This window comes from Arvicanthis niloticus, chromosome 10, assembly GCF_011762505.2.
Source record: "Arvicanthis niloticus isolate mArvNil1 chromosome 10, mArvNil1.pat.X, whole genome shotgun sequence".
Classification (NCBI taxonomy): domain Eukaryota; kingdom Metazoa; phylum Chordata; class Mammalia; order Rodentia; family Muridae; genus Arvicanthis; species Arvicanthis niloticus.
Window position 1 is genome coordinate 56,865,585 of NC_047667.1, and position 5,945 is coordinate 56,871,529.

General features: G+C 40.6%; 1 long non-coding RNA gene and 1 pseudogene across 1 annotated transcript; both read left to right on the plus strand.

Annotated features, from left to right (window-relative positions):
- The first annotated feature begins 1,298 nt into the window (after positions 1-1,298).
- On the plus strand, positions 1,299-1,679 carry LOC117716545 (small ribosomal subunit protein eS25 pseudogene; annotated as a pseudogene).
- Positions 1,680-2,824: 1,145 nt separating this feature from the next.
- On the plus strand, positions 2,825-4,813 carry LOC143443725 (uncharacterized). The gene is made up of 3 exons (XR_013112944.1): positions 2,825-2,963; positions 3,604-3,966; positions 4,682-4,813. It is a non-coding gene; the product is annotated as an uncharacterized LOC143443725 (long non-coding RNA).
- Positions 4,814-5,945: the final 1,132 nt, after the last annotated feature.

Genomic DNA, 5,945 nt, shown 5'->3' on the forward strand with positions numbered 1-5,945 from the left:
GATCAGGGTATAAGAACAAAGAACATCTTGCCAGGTAGTGGCGGCACATGACTTTAATCCCAACACTCAAGAGCCAAAGACAGGCAGATCTCTGAGTTTGAGGCCAGCCTGGTCTACAGAGTAACTTACAGGACAGCCAGGGTTCCACAGAGAGAAACCCTGTCTCAAAAAACTAAACCAACCCAATGAAAAAGAATGAAGTTTATCTATTAAAAATGCCAAAACAAAAAACATAACCTGAATAAAGGAGGTTTTATATGCTGGCTGCAGCAAGCAGATGAAATCTAGGTATAAAGTGCGCTTAAAAACTGGCTGTGGGAGAAGCTGGGCTTCCTGTGATTGGTCACTGGGTGCTGGGATCCAAATTCTTGTGCTCTGGAAGAACAGCAAGTGACCTTAACTTTTGAGCCATCCTTCCACCCACACCCCTCCAGCCATGCCCCTCCAGCCCCACTTCTCAAATATTTTGTCATATCAGTTAGAAAAATAATTCCTGAAAAACCCAACGGAGACACAGTTGGACCCCGCCCCCCAGACTAACCTTAACCTATCAGAGTCTCAACAAAAGCAGATAGCAATCAAGTTACTGAAGTCTGACAAAAGATGAATTCATATAGACTGTAGAATCTCCTATCCCGCCTCGTATTTTCACTGCCCGCTGCTGCAGCAGCTTAACTGTTTTATTTAACCCAATCTACCTGTTATTTCAACCTATAATAAATGTAAAACTATTAATGAACTATTTTACATCCTTTTCTTCATATGAAGTCTCTGAATTCCAAAATTTACTTTAACCTTGTAACATATCTCAGTTCTGATCGGGCATATTTAAATATAGCCATAGCACTAGAAAAATGCTATGATTAAAACTTAACTCTAGGGGCTGGTGAGATGGTGTCTAGCACTGGGCCCTGCTTCCTACTTTTCAGTATGATAAGTCGAGAAGTCTATTAAGGAATCAATCCACTGATTAGTTGAGAGCCTTAATGGTCTGTCTCTGGAAATACCATCAGATACTCTCTGACTAGGCATTTTAATGTAATCAGATTGAGAATTAACATTAACCATTACAATCTCCTTTAGAAAAAGACAATACCTCCCCCCCCAACCCCCGCCATCTTAGTGTGGCTGCAGTGGTCCACACTCCCCCCCACCCCGCCATCTTAGTGAGGCTGCAGTGGTCCACACTCCTCCCCCCGGACCCCTGCCATCTTAGTGAGGCTGCAGTGGTCCACACTCCCCCACCCTCGCCATCTTAGTGAGGCTGCAGTGGTCCACACCAATCTCTGAGCTTCGCTATGTCACCCAAAGACGGCAAGAAGAAGAAAGATGCCGGAAACTCAGCCAAAAAAGACAAAGACCCAGTAAATAAATCTGGTGGCAAGGGCAAAAAGAAGTGGTCCAAAGGCAAAGTTCAGGACAAGCTGAACAACCTTGTCCTGTTTGACAAATTCTGTAAGGAAGCTTCCATCTATAAGCTTATTATTCCAGCTGTGGTCTCTGAGAGACTGAAGATTCGAGGTTCCTTGGCCAGGTCAGCCCTTCAGGAGCTGCTTAGTAAAGGACTTATCAAGCTGGTTTCAAAGCACAGAGCCCAAGTTATTTACACCAGAAACACAAAAGGTGGAGACGCCCCAGCTGCTGGTGAAGATGCATGAACAGGTTCAATCAGCTGTACATTTGGGAAAATAAAACTTTATTAAATCAAAAAAGAAAAAAAAAAAGAAAGCAAAGAAAAAGACAATACAAACTTCCTATAATTTATCAATGTTCACAATAGAATTAAACCTTATCAGATTGCAAAAAATTAGAAAAATGGAATTTTAAAAGAAAAAAAAAGCCATGAATAATAAGACATCTTCGAGATGATCTACATTTTAGAATTAGCTGAAATAAAATTTAAATTCCTTCATAAACTGGAAGTAGTGGCCCACACCCTTGATCCCAGCACTTGAGAGACAGATGCGGGTGGATCTCTGTGGGTCTAAGGATAGCCTGATCTTCACAATGACTTCCAGGACAGCCAGAGCTACACAGCAAGACCCTGTCTCAAAAAAGAAGTTAAATAAATTATTCCAAAGGATTAGTGGGAATCAGTTATAATGAACAAATAGGGTATATTGACATAGAAGTGAAAACTTTTTTTTGAAAAAAAAATTCTAAGAAATAGGAAACGTATTATTTGGGGACTGGAGAGATGGCTCAGTGGTTAAGAGCACAGAATGTTCTTCCAAAAGATCAGGGTTCAAATCCCAACAATCATGTGGCAGCTCACAACTGTCTGTAACCCTCTTACAGACATACATGTTGGTATAACACCAATACATATAAAATATAAACAATTTTTTTAAAAAAAGAAACAAAGTATTTTAAGTGAAAAATAAGGAAATAGGCTATCAGAAGATTTTACACTACCAACCAACAAAGAGTTAATTTGAAGATAGCTTAACAGGAATTATCATGTCTAATGACCAGAAAGAAAAAAAATAATCGGAAATTCTATTACAATCTCTTAATTCTAAGTGGTATTACAAATATATAATTAGGAGTCTCCAAAGTATTTGAAAGGCAGAAATAATTGAATGGACATTTTTTGGAGGCAAAAAATGTTTAAAAAACTCTCCAAACAAATGATGTGTCTAGGAGACTCAGTGCATATAAAGTCTAATAAAAAAAAATCACTCATAGACCAGTATACTACTGTTGATAAATGATCAAGGAGGGAGAAAAATGAAAGCAACCAGAGACAAGCAAAACGCTGTCAATCAGTAAAACAGTTAAAGTTTAATCTTATCAGAAATGAGACTAAAAGTCAAAGGGAATGTTTAAAGAGCTGAAAGAGAAAAAAACCTGCCAGCCCAATATAAATCTTCAAAACTGAAATGAAAACAGAGACAACAACAACAGAACTTTGCTGCCAGCAATGCTAAAATGAACTCCAGAATGAGAGTTGACATCTTTGGGTAGGAACAGATCAACACTTACTTTATACTATGTAACACATTAATGGTGTAAAAAATCATTTATTTCTCTCTATTCTATGGACTTAGCTGAATGGTCTTCTATGAGTTAATGGTCTTCTATGACTGTCTTCAGCCATGATTTGGGTTAAAATAGCTTCATTCCATTGTCTGGTGGCTGTGTTGAGGTGGCTAAACTGATTTAGAATAAGCCTATCTCTCAGTTAAATTATCTAGTTTGAATTCCAAACTTATTGACAGGTGTCCTCCTTCACAATAAAAGCCACACGTGTAAGGCATCTTAGCCCAGGGCTAGCATGGGTAGAGTGACAGTTTTGTCCTATTTTCTTAGTCAATACAGACAAACTTAGTGCCTACAGATAACCACCACTTATCATAAACAGTTTGAGCTGGGAATTTGTACAGGGCTTAGCTTGCCTTTAATATACCTCTGGTCAACTGGAACCACTCAGGGAGTTGCATTCAGCCAATGACTGTTCTAAGATCTGTGGTGATCACTATTTTATCTTCTTATGTGTCTGGAACCAAGGCCCCGTGCTTTCCATAAGGTGCTAATATGCCAGGACCTCTTTATACATCTGGCCTCTCTCTCAACATTGCTAATCTGTGTTTCTTTCCACAGTGGCTCAGGGCACCACACAAGGAGGGAAAAAGCTTGCCTTCCAGACCAGTCTTTTCCTAAGTCCCAGCCTAGGGTACCATTCTAGCCCACGTATTTCAGGAATGTTATGGTTGGATAAAGATCTCTAAACTGCCATGTAAGTTGGCTCTGACTTTATGCTTTTATATTTTTTTGCCACATTCTTTTTTGTAATGGAGTTAATGTTACTTGTGATGTTTTCAATTGCTTGGTTGTGTGAAGCTCATTTTTTTTTATACAGTAAAGGTTCATAGAAATAATATTTTCCGAGATACTTTCAAAGCTTCCAGAAGATGTAATTCATCACCGGAAAGTGGGAACCGGAAGTGGTGGGAACTGGAAGTGGTATGTAAGGACTAGAGAGAGAATGGATTTTCTCACTTTTATCTCCCAATGTCAGGAGGTGTTTGAAAACTTTGACATCAGGATATCCTCCCACCCCTTTATTGAGATAGGGTTTCTCTGTGTAACCCTGGCTGTCCTGGAATGAACTCTGCGGACCAGGCTAGCCTCAAACTCAAGAGATAGCCTCTGCGGGTAGGTACCACCACTGCTGGTGTTTCCCCCCTATTTTTATGGGCACGACCAAAACCAGCTGAGTCATTTTGATGAATCAAGCTTCCAGATGACAAGCTAATCATTATCTTGGTGTGTGTGACCGCCCCTCCTTGGCCACATATTTAGTTTAGCTTTGTCTGTAGTTAAAGAGTACAGGTTTAAAGGCCAGGCGTAGTGGCACATGCCTTTAATCTCAGCACTTGGAAGGCAGACTGGATTTCTGGGTTCGAGGCCATCCTGGTCTATAGAGTGAGTTCTAGGACAGCTAGGGCTATGTTGAGACACGGTCTTAGAAACACAAAAATAAAACAAAACAAAAACTTAACAAGAAAAAGAAGAGGCTTAAGGGCAAGGACCTGAAAGATATAGAAAACTTATGAAAAATAAAGTTTTTATGACCCCTAGGCCTGAGCAAAAGAATGCAGGTTCACTAGTTCCAAAAAGCAGAACTAAATGTAAGATTTTAAGCCTTCACTGCCCCTGAATACATTTCACATTCCAGGAGGGGTACATTATCCCCGAGTCAGAGGATACTTGCTGGATTAACATTCAAGAGAGGAAGAGAGGGACTAATTAACATTCCTCAGACCTCAGGGAAAAGAACTCACCTGCAGTTGGGGAAGGCCCAAAGCAGGAAGACACATTCTTGACCACAAAGAAAGATGCAGGTCATCTGGGTGGTTCCAGGACCTAGCTGACTTTCCACTGTTTTTATGTTATGTTTCCTTGGTTACCCCTTCACACACCCCCCCCATTTGTGGGTTCTCCTATAAAAGACCACCCCTGACCAGGCTGTCTGGTCAATTCCTCTGCCCCTTCGAGGGTTACGAATTGACCATCAGTCAACTGATTCCGAAATAAACCTCTTGCTGTTGCATCAAGAATGGTGTCTTGTGAGTTATTGGGTGGCCATGAATTCCTGAGGCTTGAGGGGGGTCTTACAGACACAAAGAACAGTATAAATACCTTTTCTCCAATGCCTATGGGTACTGCATATCGTTTATATAGAAAACACAGAATAAAATATCCATCATATTAAAAGAAAATGCCTCTTCATACGAAGTCTTTTTTATAGACCCTTTGGTTTCCATGATACTCAGATTCTATTCTCGAGGAGTAAATTCAGTTTCGGAGGAGTCCATGCCATCATTTATGCAGCCTTTAGTATAAACATTTTTTTCCAATAACTTTAAAGTTGTCTCCCTTTAGCTTTTATTTATTAATGCTTGTTCACATCACTGGTGCCAGTCTGTTATTTAACGGATCAGTCCTTCGAATACTATTTTTCCATACATCTCCCGCCATTCTCCATGGTCCTTTTGAAAGGGCTTAACAATTCACTATCCACCTCTAGAATTAACACATGGATGTGAATATCCCTCATGAAATTGGTATCCAGGCCGATCCCTACAACAAACCACGTTGAAAAGGAAAACTGGATTCTTGCTGAAACTGTGAGGCAGCAAGTCACTTAAATCAGATACTAAAGCTGTAATAAAAGTAATTTTCAAAGGAGCAGTTGGAATCGGCTATGCGTCCCCTCGCCAAACTCAATTTTGTGATAGAAATCTCCCAATTTCATTAAGGCTCAAGCAAAATTGTAAATCTGGGCCAAACTAATAGGAAAGCGGAAGTCGACACTCATTTCCGGGCCTCGTCCAGAAACTCTGCAGCGCTGGATAGGCTCTGCAGCTTTCCCACAGGCACTGCTCACGTAGGGGCGTGGCCACGCATGCGTGCTACCCGAGCGTCCGCCAGGCTGATTA